Consider the following 14,653-nt stretch of genomic DNA (forward strand, 5'->3'; position numbering starts at 1 on the left):
ATCTTCCTGCCTTGACCTCCCAAATACTGGGATTATGGATGTGAGCCACTGTATCTGGCCATAAAATAGCAGATTATGATTATAAAAACAATTCATTGAAATTTTGGAAAATATGAAAAGGCTCACATTAAAGGTTAAAATCATTTCTAATTCCATTAATTAGAAATATAATTTTACTCCAGGGTATCAAAATCTAGTCCCCCTGGGTAGAGATTTCAAAAGATCCATGGCTAAACTTCTGAAAAATTATGAAAAATTAATGTTTAGCTGTTTTTTCCAAGACCATTTGTAGTATTTACAATATTGATATTATATGTTTTGTTTTGAACTGGCTTTTTTTTTTTCAGTTAACAAGAATGCATGCACATTTTCCAATATCCTTAAGTTCCCTTTGAGAATGCCACTTTTGTAGAGTGAATAGTGAATACTATTTCACCAGCCATCTCCCCATTGTTGAACAGTAATATCATCTATGTTTGCTACTATATACAATACTGGAATAAACATCCTTATATGTAAATCTCTGCATTTTTGTATACATCTTTTTTCCCCCATTCTGACATGTCAGTTACTTATGGGGTTAAACAATATGTCTTTTTTTTTTTTTTTTGAGTTTGAGTTTGAGTCTCACTCTGTCACCCAGGCTGGAGTGCAGTGGCATGATCACTGCTCACTCCAGTCTTAACCTCCTGGGCTCAGACGATCTTTCCACCTTAGTCACCCGAGTAGCTGGGACTACAGGGACACACCATTTTCTGGCTACTTTTATCTATTTATTTATTTAAATTTTTATTATAAAGATGTGGGGTACAATTCAGGGTTAGGTATACAAACGTTTATCATGTAGGTACCCTTGTTGATGTAGTATGCCCTTCCCTCCCCTAGCAGTTTCTCTCAACTGCCAATCCCACCCCCCACCCCCAACAGTTTCCCACTACTGCCAGTCGCTTTCTTATAGCATTATAATTGTTCAAGGTCAACTTATGAGTGAGAAATATGGAACTCTGTTCTTTGTTTCTGTGATAGATCACTGAGTATGACTGACTCCAAATCCATCCAAGTTGCTGCAAATTCCATATATGTGTCCTTCTTTATTGCTGCATAATATTCCATTGTGTGTATGTACCACATTTTTTTTTTATCCAGTCCAGCTTCAATGGGCAACACGGTTGGTTCCATGTTTTTGCTTTTGTGAATAGAGCTGCAACAAACATACGTGTGCAGGTATCCTTTTTGTAGAATAATTTAAGTTCCTCCGGGTATATTCCCAATCAAGGAACTGCTGGGTCATATGGAAGGTCAATTTCTAGTTCTTTCAGAAATCACCATATTATCTTCCAAAGAGGTTGTACTAGTTTGCATTCCTACCAGCAGTGTAGAAGCGTTCCTTTTTCTCCACATCCTCGCCACCTGGCTACTTTCATGATTTTTTTTTTTTTTCTTTTTGGTAGAGGTGAGGTCTCACTAAGTTGCTCAGGCTGGTCTTGAACTCTTGAGTGATCCTCCTACCTTGGCCACCAAAGTGAAGTATCACAGGTGTGAGCTACTGAACTTGGCCAATATGTCTTTTTAAAGACTCTTAACTTTTGAAAAAGCCAAACTGCTTTTGAGAAAGAACTTTCAATCTGCACACCAACCAGGAGTGTGAGTCTAGTTTTCTCTTTGTATGGTTTTCAAAGGTATCACATAGCTTTGATTTCTTTTCAGATCCCTTGTTATTAGTCAAGATCTTTTGGAAAATGACAATCTGATTAAAGGGCCCAGGTGTTCTTAAATTAGTTAACTGAAGGAGAAAGACAAAAGAACTCACCTGTGTTACTCTGTTATCCTTTGGTCCTCAGCCCAGGCACCTGCACCTCCAGGAGGACTCCCCCGATAGTCTGCTCCTTCCTGGGGTTCATATGTCTCAGATGTGTCCACATCATAGCCTCGGCATCTAAGCACACTCCTGCTCAAGGGTGAAGGGAAAGAATTATCCACAATGTAAGTCCTGGTGGAGGACAAACTCCTGCATCCTGTTCCTACAACTGCAAGAACCATATGAGGGGGGACCCCAAAAAACCTAGAATTATCTTTTGGAGGGAGGCTCCTTGCAGTACATTCAGAATGTGTTCCTCCAAATCAAATGGTCAACCTAAGCTTTTATCTGGAAGTTTTGAGAAAGTGTGGAAGAAATGTCCCGAGTTTTGACAAACAGTTGTCTGGTTCTTCCAACATGACAATGCACCTGCCTACACTGCACTGAGTGTTCAGCAGTTTTTGACCAAAAACGGCATGGACATCATGCCCCCTACCCTCCTTATTCACCCAATCTCGCCCTGAGTGATGTTTTTTTTCCCTCTCAGGTGAAAAAAGTCCTCAAAGGGAAATGTTTTGCCAATGTGGAAGAGGTGAAACATAAAACAGCAGAAACACTAAAAGACATTAGAACTGATGAGTTGTAAAATGGTTTTGAGTCGTGGAAAAAGTGTCTTAATAGGTGCATTGGATGCCAGCACCTAGCACAATGTTTGAATAACTATGAGTTGCATGAACAAAATGAAAACTTATTTGTACACAAACACATGTCAAAAATGTGGAAATGGCTTAACAAAACAAAAACAAAATATTTTTGAATAGATAAACATTCATACTAGGCTCCTTTTTTTAGACAAGGGAAATTATAAAGAATTCTATATGTATCTGAAAGGAAAATTTTGTTCTGACTTATTATCAAATTTCAAAAAAGCTATCTAAACATACAATGTTTACAATCACTTGGGTAGAACTGAAAGTGGGCTAAATGTAATCAATGTATGATATTATTAAAACCTAAGGGGAAATGAAACGTCTGTTTCAGCAACACTGGGTGTGTCTGTGTTTCTCACACTTCAGTGTTATTGTAGGATATTCCAGTGGCTGGTTGCAAAATCTTGATGGTCTGCTAAACCTGGCTGTATTCGGGCTGATGTGGAACACGCATCGGATACACTTGAGTTTGAGAGATCGCTCTTCCTTGCATGACAGGAAGTCTTAAATGATTTTCTTCCCTCCCTACTAACCACGTTCCCTGTCTAAAATTTTAAGCCTTTGAATTCTATCCTGCAAAAATTCAAAAGCACAAGTGCACAAGTATATTCACTACAGTTCTATTGATAATAGCATCCATCCGAGTGGAAGCAACCCAAATGCCAATCAACAGGAAAGTGGTTGAATAAATTATGGTACATCCATAATCCAGAATGTTATACATTTCTTAAAAAGAATGAGGTAGTTAATATATACTGCTTACTGTATAATCATATTTTACTGCTTAAAAGACTCCAGAGTTTACAGTTACATTTAAGTAAAATTTAAGCTTCTCTGGGTCTAAAATGGCCTCCCTGGGGTGTTTGTGCCCACCTTTGTGGCCCTAGGATTGACTCTTTCCCCTCCTTCGTTTGGATTCAGCTCAGTGGCTTTCTCTGTCAGCTCCTCCTTGGCCACCCCCAGTTCATTCCTACCACAGACCCTTTGTACTCGCTGTCCTCTCAGCCAGGGATGTTCTTCCCTAGATTCGTGTTCAACAGCCTTAATTACACATTAAAACCAGTTTCATCTCAAGTTGCTTCCCAAACCAATTAATTTAGAAACTTGGTGGGGGGGAGGGCCGGTCCTAGGCATCAGGTTAATTTGGTTTGGGTGGGTTGTCAAAAAAAAAAAAGCTTCCCAAGTAATTTTCTGCACAGCCCAACTGAAAAACCAGGGTGCTTTAAATCCTCTCCAGCATCCAGGGCATAGTTCAAAGTTCATCTCCTCAGAGAAAGTATGATTATACTACTTTTTTATGTCTACTAAGCTTTATTTTTAGTACTTTTTTAGTTAAAGTATTTATTGAGCATCTACGGTACACTGTGTGGTGAGCTAGACACCAGGGGTGCAGGGAATGTATGACACAGTTTCTTTCCTCAAGTCACTTACATGCTAATGCAGGAAACAAATTCAGAAAATAAATAAGCAACCCCTTCGGGTCCCCTCCCACTGCGGGAGCTTTCTGATCTCTCAATAAATCCTGCTTTCTCAAAAAAAAAAAAAAAAAAAAAAAAAAGAAAAATATAATACAGAGTAATAGACATATACAAAAAGCAGATCACACTACTTTCAAAACTAACTACTTCAGGTCAGGTGCAGTAGCCCACTCCTGTAGTCCCAGCACTTTGGGAGGCCGAGACAGGAGGATCACTTCAGCCCAGGAATTTGTGACCAGCCTGGGTAACATAGTGAGACCTTGTCTCTACAAAAAATAACTTAAAAAATTAGTTGAGGGTGGTGGCGTACACCTGTAGTCCCAGCTACTCAGGATGCTGAGTCAGAAGAATGGCTTGGGCCGAGGAGATTGAGGCTGCTGTGAGCCATGATCATCATGCCATATCATCATGCTCATGCCAATGCACTCCAGCCTGGGCAACAGAGTGAGACCCTGACTCAAGAAAACAAACAACAAGAAAGATTTTATTTAACAGATAGCATTTAAAAATAAAAGTAGCAAAATAAAATTAGTAAAGAAAAAGATAAGGTGTGAGATGGCATACACTGAAAAATCAACATTTAAAAAACACATGAAAAAAATGGGCAAAGGATTTTAATGGACATCTTTCCAAAGAAGACACAAAAATGGCCAACAGGTATATGAAAGTGCTCAACATAACTAATCATCAGGGGAATACAGTGAAATATCTCCTTATACCTAACTTTTTTTTTTAAGTTGGAGTTTCACTCCGTGGCCCAGGCTGGAGTGCAGTGGCATGCTCATGGCCACTCCAGCGTCGACCTGCTGGGCTCTGGCGATCCTTCTTCCTCAGCCTTCCAAGTAGCCGAAACTAATTTATTTTTATTTTTATTGTAGAGACTAAGTCTCATCAAGTTGCCTGAGCTAGTCTCGAACCCGCGAGCTCAGGAAATCCACTGGCCTCGGCCTCCCACAGTTCAGGGATTACAGGCTGAGCCACCGAGCCTGGCCTGGAATAACTACTAAAAACAAACAAACAAAAAGACACAGCAAGTATTGATAAACATATGGAGAAAAGGGAACCCTTGCACACTGTTGGTGGGAATGTAGATTGGTGCAGTGGGAAACAGTAAGAGGTTCCTCAAAGAAGCAAAAGGAGAACTACCATACAATCCAGCAATCTTGCTTCTGGATTGAAATGAAATGAAATGGCCACTTCATGAAGCTATCTGTGCCCCCATATTCATTGCAACATTATTCACAATAGCCAAGATATGGAAACAACCAAAGTGTCTGTCAACAGATAAATGAATAAAGAAATTGTGAGACACCCCACACAAAGGAATATTATTCAGCTTTAAAAAAATAATAAGACACTAACATTTGCAACAACACAGATGAAACATGGAAGACACGATGTTAAGTGAAATAAACCGGACACAGAAAGAAAAATAATGCATGATCTCACTTATATGTGGAATCTAAAAAAGTCAAATATGGCTGGGCATGATGGTTCATGCCTGTAATCCCAGCACTTTGGGAGGCTGAGACAGGAGGACTGCTTGAGCCCCAGAGTTCAAGACCAGTCTGGGCAACATAGTGAGATCTTGTCTGTACAAAAAAATTTAAAAAATTAGGCAGGCGTGGTGGCATGCACCTGTAGTCCCAACAACTGGGGGGGCTGAGGTGGAAGAAACACCTGAGCCCAGGAGTTTGAAGCTGTGGTGAGCCATGATGGTGCCACTGCATGCCAGCCTGGGCAACAGAGTGAGACCCTATCTCAATAAAATAAAATAAATAAGTCAAATACATAAAAGCAAAGTAGGATGGTGGTTCTCGGGGTAGGCAGCGACAGAAAATGGGATGAAGTAGGTCCAAGGATACAAACTTGCAGTGTTGTAGGATAAATAAGTCTAGAGATCCAATGCACATCATGGTGACTATATTATATTGTATTATATACTGATAATTTTCTAAAAGAGAAGATTTTAGGTGCTCTTATCATACACACAAATGTAACTATATGTGGTGATGGATATTTTAATACCCCTAATTGTAGTAGTCATTTCAGTAGGTATATGCATATCAAGACATCATGTTCTATACCTTAAATTTAAAAAGACAACACAGCGATCTCAAGGCAGACAGAATTTAAGTTTCCATCTGCTCACTTTCAAAGTGTGATCTTGTACCAGTTACCTAATGTCTCTGAGCTTCCATGAAAAGAAATTATTCCTACTCACCTTAAAGAACTTTTTTAAGGAATAAATGAGACCAGGAATGGTGCACGGTGAACATTAGGTAAATAGTATTTGTTATTGTTAAGTAACAAATGATTGCTTGAAGCAGTAAGTGCTTCAGAAATTAAAAGAAAATACAAATGTCAGGTGTCAGGGAATCAGAGAGGGCCTCTCCCATTAGGCAGAATTTAATTTTTGTCTTAAAGTGAAGCTAGAACTGTGCGCAGTGACTCACACCTGTAATCCCTGCAATTTGGGAGGCGGAGGCGAGAGGAATGCCTGAGCCCATGGCTTCGAGACCAGCCTGGGCAACCTGGCAAGATCTCGTCTCTACAATAAGCACAAAAAGTAGCTGGACATGGTGGCGCATGCCTGTGGTTCCAGCTACTTGGAAGGCTGAGGCGGAAGGATCGCCTGAGCCCAGTAGGTCGAGGCTGCGGTGGCCGTGAGTGTGCCACTGCACCCCAGCCTGGGCAACTGAGTAAGACTCTGACTCAAATAAAAAATAAAAAATAAAGTTAGAATTTAGACAAGCAGAGAGAATAAAGAGGGTCACAGCAGCATTCCAGGGGACGGGGAATGGAGGAACAAATTGCAGTGTGTTCGGGGAAGAGGGAGTTAAACAGGATAAAGAGCTTGTTTAGAAAAGCAACGCAGGGATATGTCAGGATGGATGAACCTTCTGTTTTCTATCATATGGCATTTTTTTAATGCTGGCATTTACCTGCATTAAATTGTGTAGAAGAGTAAGTCTCTGATTGGAAGCAGATCTTCCATGGGTAGAAGCAGAGAGGTGGGGGTGGTAGCAGCCAGGCCTTGGAAGGTCATTCCCATCTACAGGAACTTATGTGGTCTCCTGGAATCTGAGACTGGGGCATAAGTTAGCCAGTCTCAAAGAAGCAAGCTTATAAGGTTTTCCAGGAAAAGACCACAAACCAGTTCCAAGTAGCAGCACTTGGTGCTTTCACGCGACCAAGTGGTGGGGCAGAGGGAGCCCAACTTGTTCTATGTGAGTGGTTGGGGTCCAGGTAGGAAAGAATGGCACACCCAACCAGGCAGCCAAGAAATGTCCAATGCAGGGGCCAAGAACAAATGGCAGGCAAGGTCAAGGAAAGCCAACTTTGATAGAGATATCAAGGGGAGCAGATGGAAAGGAATCCTGAAAGGGGCTGCCTGACAGGGGCTGTAGCTTTCTGCAGAGGAACATGGGCTACTGTAGTCTTTCTCTTGTCTACCCTCTCTTGCAGGTGATCCCTCTCCTTCCACCACCCAAGCCCAAACCAGAAGCTAGAAGACAAGAGTATCTACTCATGCATTCTACACCTAATACACCTAATATCTGCCTCCCAGGGTGCAGAGCCCTATGGGGAAGGGCAGAGAGTGACTCTAGAATATTCATCACAGCAAACAATCTTACAGAATGACAAGCTCACAGAAGGGGCTAATTACCAAACTGCACCCCCTTAACTGATCCTCCATAGTGGAATCCGTCCATGCCTCTCTCTATCCTCCTCACCTCCACCCCCTGGATATCTAATTGATATCTAGTCTTGCCAGCTGGACCTCTTAGTAGCTCTCAAAAAATACTCTGCTCACACCCTATACCTAAATTCCAGAGAGATTAAAGATTTATGGTTTTATTTCTTGTAGCTAAAAGCACTGGATGAAAACCTCACTGGTTATTTATATATCCCTGGAGTAAAGGGAGGACTTCTCAAAGCATGACCTTAAAGGCAAAACCACAGAGAAGAGGACTGGTAATCTGTACTACATAAAAATTGGAAACTTCCATTTGACAAAAACCACCACGAACAAAGTTGAAAAGGCATCAAAAAATAACCCAAATAAAATTCAAACAACAAAATAAGAAAATATTATTTCGGCAAATTTAAGTGAAACGAGTACTGTCTAAATATATAAAGGTCTCACACAGATAGATAAGAACTGACCCAAATTTGGGGGAAGAGGGTAGTTAGGAGGAAAACTAAACAAATAAGGAAAAGGCTGTGAAAATAAAAATAGACCCATGGGCAATAGACGTGAACAAGATTGATGAAAGGGGAAAAACAACTTGATAATAACATATGGAAAAAGGTTTAACTACTCAATCCAAGAAATGCAAAATTTAAACAAGAAACTCTTTCTTCAACCAAGTTCACAAAGATTGTTTGTAATGAGAGCACTCAGTGCAGGCAAGAATGCAATGGAAAAGACCCTCATGAATTGCTTAGAGGAGTATAAATTATTAGAAAGTTTGAAAAGCAAATTGGCAGTTCAGGATTGAAACAATTTAAATATTCATCTCCCTTGACCCAACATTTTCACTTCCCAGAATCTATCCAAACACTCGGCTGCTCATAGGATGAAGTCCAGGCATCTCAGTGTGGCACATACCTCTCAAGTTGCATCTCCAGTCTCTCCAGCTAACATCTGCCACTCCATCCATGCAAAACTGCCTGTTCTTCCCTAGACACACACCCTGCACTTCCATGCCATTGAGCATTTCCTGCTCATTTTTCTCTGCTTAGAAAGCCCTTCTCCACATTCTTGGCTTGGCTAACTTTGCTCACCCTTCTGGAATTAGTCAAGTTTTCAGAGTCTTCCCTGATCCCCATCCAGGTTGAGTTAGAATACCTTCTCATATTTTCATACTTTCAGGACATATTTATTACAGAAAATTATACACTTATTTACGTTTATGTTTACATATTTATATGTTTAACTACGTATCTGTCTCTACCATCTTGTTTCTCTCTATACTCCCTACATGGGTGGTTTTCAACAAGTCTCCTCCCCAAGGGACATTTGGCAATATCTGGAAATATTTTTGGTTGTTGCAACTGGGGGGCAAGGTGGTACAGTCTCTAGTGTGTAGAAGCCAGGGATACTGCTAAATATCTTACAATGTATAGGAGAGGCCCCTGCAACAAAGATTTGTCCAGCCCCAAATGTCTGTAAGTGCTGAGGCTAAGAAATCCTGTGCTATGCCTAGCTTCTGCTTAGCCTGGAACATACACACACACACACACACACACACACACACACACACACACATTCCCCACAAAACTATATAATGAACAAGGATTAAAGGAACTTTTAAAGCCCAATTTCTTCCTCCATACAACGGGTAATAATCCCTATGCCAGAAGGTTGCAGGGAGGATTAAAAGAGACAGCATATGAACTGTGCCTGGTGTAAAGCTGGTACTCCGTCAATGTTAGTTCATCCTAACAGTACAGTACATAAATTAAATCACAAACCCGAAACATTTTGGTGCTGAAAGGAGTCCTAATGACTTTGTAGTCAAATCCTTCCTTTTATAGCTGAGGAATTCCAATCTTTAAAGGCTAGTGACTTGCCTAAATCATTGGCCTCAGACCAGTTTTCAGTTTGGTGGCAAGCCACATGTTAAATGGATGCATAGGAAAGAAATTGTAAGCTGATTCTTTTGTAAAACACATAATTATCTTTTTTGGTTTGGCTTGTAACAATTTTCATAGATATGTATATAATTTGCCTTAAAAATAGTTGGAATACTAGCAGAACAATGATTCAATTGAATAATGTTACCAGAAGTTTCACAGGGGTTTATTTTTAAATTACATTTTTACATTCAGGCAAAATAGGCAAATGTATTAAAATACAAAGTTAAACAAATAATACATTCTTTCTACCATAAGAGATGTAGTCAGAATCCAGAATGACAATGTAAATAGTTTATCATAAGCCTCTCGCGTTTTAACAGGCTTTCTGACATCTATGCTAAAAATTAACTACCTTGTAATAATCCATTTCTTCTTTTCTGCTCGATTGCTAATACATACAATAAAATATCTTAGCAAAATATATTAGATGCAGCATCTGATCTGAGATCTCAGATTCTAACATGTTATGGCTTTTAATACGAACACTAGTATAACCAAAATTTAAACAAATTATGGCAAATAAATTAAAACATTTATATTTTAATCTCTATAGACTTTATTAGGTGTTCCTTATACAGTCATCTGGTATGTTTAAAGAGTGAGCAATCATATAAAAGGAAATATGGTCATAACTGATTGAAGTAATAAAATCCTGAAACTAAATAACATCTCATAATTCATTGCACAGCATATATTAGATTTCATTACATCAGTATATAGCTTAGTAGTAAATTCTCCTGATGGCCATAAACCTCTAAGGTGTTGTCATCCTGAAAAATGAAGGGGGGGGGTTGGTCGGTTACAGGATGGAGAAATCTTCAATAGGGTTGGTGCTATGGACCAGTTGTCAAGTTGTAGTGTATCGCCACCTAGTGGCCGAACTTTGCATCTTGTTCTAATAAAGGGACTCACCTTATGTTTCGTAAAGAGCTATGTCTCATTCACGTTCTAATTGTATTCTCTAATGCTGTGATTCCTAAAAATTTGTGCTGCTCATGTAATATAAACTCATCTGTTCTTCATCTATCAGACTGTCAAGTATTTGGCTATGACAGTTTTTATTCTCACCTAACATTTTAATTCCAAGTACTTTGGTTATTTTCAAAGCCACACACAGGATGTCTGTATTTTTAAACTACATCCTGTGTACTAACCTGGAAGGATGACTATGACTATAGAAACTTTGGGTTTTGGTCCAGTTTTTATTCTTATTACTGAATTTTTTAGCAAGTCAGAATTAGTACAGAGTGAATGCTTTAACAGGGAGTCCTTAAAACAAGCTACATGGATTCATTACCAAAATCTACACTTTGGACTTTATTGGTTCTAGAATTTAAAAATAGGAGAAGGTGCTGTCATCATAGAGAATCACATAAATATTTAGGCCATGAGAACTCAGTTCAGGAAAGTTATCAAACATTTCCATGTAATATGGAATTAAAACCAGAGTCAGCATTTGGAAGTCTGAGGCCTGATATCCCTTACTCTGGCTTCTTACACCTTGATAACATGAAGGCTGAGTGATACCAGGTAGTGCACGACAGTGAACATAGCCAGCTGTTTTTGTGGGTAGACTTGTAAAGTACAGTAAAACAGCAAAACAGAACATCGATGGCTTCAGAGTCAAATAGATCTTTCTTCAAGGTTTAGGAAAACCATGTACTCAAAACCAATCTTAAACTTTGAATAAGAAAAGATAGCAAACATTTTAAACTATACAAGGCAAATTAACAGGATTTGAAATGTTGGAAGCTTAAAAAGATTGCCGATCCAAAGGGAAAACAGGGACGGCCAAGTCTTAGCTCCACCCTGATCAAAGTTGTCGTACAGAGCCAATTCCACCTCTTCTCATGTCGGGTGACAGGTACTTCATTCAAAGAGGTGAGACATCTAAGGGGAGTAGAAGAACCAGAAATGAAAGTACTACACAGGAGATGGAAGGGAGAAAGGACCTTGGAGCTTATCTACTGGTCAACTATTAGACTCAATTTTTTCCCCTAAATTATTTATTCTCCTTTCTAGTCACATAACTTATACATCATACTTACTATGTGCCAGGAACTATTTAGGAACTAGTCAATTTTCACAAGCACCGTGTAAAACAGGTTCTATCACTATTTCCATTTTAAAGCCGAGGAAACTGAGGCACAGAAAGGTTAACTTATATTCCTAAAGTCACACAGTAAGCAAATAGATTCAGACCTGTGCAGTCTGATCCAGAATTAGCTGAGTCACTCTACTGTTCTGTCTACAGGATGACATTTTAGTGTTTCTCACACTTCCATGATTTTTCAAACAGGACAGCTTTTGATTACACGAAGGCCCTCTCTTTCAAACGAAAGGATTCCACTGATGGACTAACAAATTCCCTCCTATTCACCTAGTTTCAAAGACTACTTATTTTTCCTTAGTCTTTATAATAAGCAGAAAATAACAATAATGTACACTTAACAGTAAAAACATTGACATAGTGTTCTATGGCTTTTGAAGAACTTTTGCATACTTGTTCTCACTTAGATTACAGTAGTCAGTGCCATAGAACAGGCATGCACTTTGGCTTTAGGGAACTTCCACAAAATCAGGGGGTGCCCTCCTGTCATGCCATTTTAAACCTGAGTGGGTGGATGGCACAGGAGATCCTCTTCCTACTATAGCTCAACCCTGGGCAGTTCTGTTTGTCCCCCTATCTTCCAGCAGTGTCTTTAGGCTTGTTTTGTAGATGTCAACAGCACCTATAAGCATGGGTTCCTGGGTCAGTGCCCCGCCTCCCTTCCCCCATCCCTCTCTCACAGGCTTTACAGGGAATTTAAAGAGACTTTCTAATATTGTAGTAAACATTTTAAAACATGCTTTCTGATCATGTTATAAAAGTCAATTATCAGTAATTTTGTGAAAATATGGTATACACACACTTTTATTGCTTTACTAATTTTAAATGTAACACAAAACTTGTTTCTCACAGTTGCTATCTGAGGTAAGATACCCTCGCATACACAGCATCTTGTTGTGGAACAGTGGTCAGGCTACAGGCTCTACTGTTCCTTCCCTGCCAGCTGTGGTTCCATGCCTTCACCTCCACCAAGGAAGTCACGTCACAATGTAGGGGTGGCAATAACATTAAGAAGTGATCCTGGTTTTTGCTGCAGCAGCCGCAGCCATGAGTATGCTCAGTATTCAGAAGAGGCTTGCCCCCAGTGTCCTACGCTGTGGCAAAAAGAAGGTCTGGTTGGACCCCAATGAGATCAATGAAATCGTCAGTGCCAATTCCCGTCAGCAGATCCGGAAACTGACCAAAGATGGGCTGATCATCCGCAAGCCAGTGACTGTCCATTCCCGGGCTCATGCCGGAAAAATACCTTGGACCGCCAGAAGGGCAGGCACATGGGCATAGGTAAGCGAAAGGGGACAGCCAATGCCCGGATGCCCAAGAAGGTGACCTGGATGAGGATGAGGATCCTGCACCGGCTGCTCAGGAGTTACCGTGAATCGAAGATTGATCGCCACATGTATCACAGCCTCTACCTGAAGGTGAAAGGGAATGTTTTCAAGAACAAGCGGAACTTCATGGAACTCATCCACAAGCTGAAGGCAGACAGGCCCGCAAGAAGCTCCTGGCAGATCAGGCTGAAGCCTGCAGGACTAAGACCAAGGAAGCGCGCAAGCGCCCTGAAGAGCGCCTACAGGCCAGGAAGATCATCAAGACTCTGTCCAAGGCGGAGACCAAGAAATAAGGCTCCCCACCCTTGCCTGTACATAGTGGCCTCGGTGGTTACAAAGATCAGTCCTGCAAATAAAATGGGTTTTTCCCTGCTTGTCAAAAAAAAAAAGTGATCCTAATTTATATTTTTTAAAAATATCCTTTAAAAATGATCCTAAAACTTTTAACTGATCAGTATCCGGCCCTTATCATATGCTTTATAACAAACTGTTTCCATAGTGGAAGTCACTGGGATACGTGGAGAAAGGAGGATTTGTCTTCGTACTTCTATTTTTCTAATGTCTACTTTTTGTTTTCTAGTCTACATAGGAGTACATGTATTGAAATATATCTATTTTGGGATGCACACATACATCTTTCTTTTTAAAAGATGTGGGCCAGGCATGGTGTCTCAAGTCTGTAAGCCCAGCACTTTGGGAGGTGGAGGCAAGAGGACTACCTGAGCTCAGGGGTTCCAGACAAGCCTGGGCAACTTGGTGAGAACTTGTCTCTATAATTAAAAAAAAAAAAAAGCTAGGCATGGTAGGTAGTGTACATCTGTAGTTCCAGCAACATGGAAGGCTGAGGCAGAAGGATCACCTGAGTCCAGTTGTCAAGGCTGCGATGGCTATGAATGTGCTATGGCACTCCAGCCCGGGTGACAGAGTGAGACTCCAACTCAAAAAAAAAAAAAAAAAAAGACATAGGGTATAATTCATGATTAGGTATATAAGTGGTCACTGTACAGGTGAGGTTTGGACCTCCCTTTGGTCCCCCCTTTGCCTGGTTTGAGATCAGGTACCCTTATTGTTGTGTTCCCTCCCCACCACACACCCCAGCAGCATCCCGCTACTGCCAATCCCATTCTTATAGACATATATTTTCTTAAGTGATAGGATACTATCTGGAGAGCAATGGTTGAAGAGATCACTTCCCAATCCTGGCAAACAAGGAGGCAAATCCTCCCCTTTTATCCAGTAGCTTCTAAAGCATGAGCCGGTCTGCTCAATGCTCTGCTGGCTTAAGAAAAATAAAGTTATTGGCACTTGTTTTTAGCTCCATTCCATACCTGCAAGTTAGGCCATGATGTGGTTTCTAAGTATCTTGCTAACTTCCAAAGGCAATATACAGGTGACTATGCTCTTGGTGTAGTTACATCCTTCAGTAAAGCAAGAGTGAGCACAATGCATAAAGTGGCATCTGAGCTCCCGAAAGTAGTTAAGCACTCACTAAAAATATCTTGGGAGTTTGGAAAGAATTGCAACAGTAAGCGAATTCAGTAGTGATTCAGTATACAGTTTAGAATTTAAAAACTCCAACAATG

The 14,653-nt window shown here is 40.3% G+C and overlaps 1 pseudogene; it reads left to right on the top strand.

The window, feature by feature from the left end:
* Nucleotides 1–9,708: 9,708 nt before the first annotated feature.
* LOC103258554 lies at nt 9,709–13,554 on the top strand (annotated as a pseudogene).
* The last annotated feature ends 1,099 nt before the right edge of the window (nt 13,555–14,653 follow it).

The sequence above is a fragment of the Carlito syrichta genome, unplaced genomic scaffold (genome assembly GCF_000164805.1).
Source record: "Carlito syrichta isolate Samal-C Ts95f unplaced genomic scaffold, Tarsius_syrichta-2.0.1 Scaffold302287, whole genome shotgun sequence".
Lineage (NCBI taxonomy): Eukaryota > Metazoa > Chordata > Mammalia > Primates > Tarsiidae > Carlito > Carlito syrichta.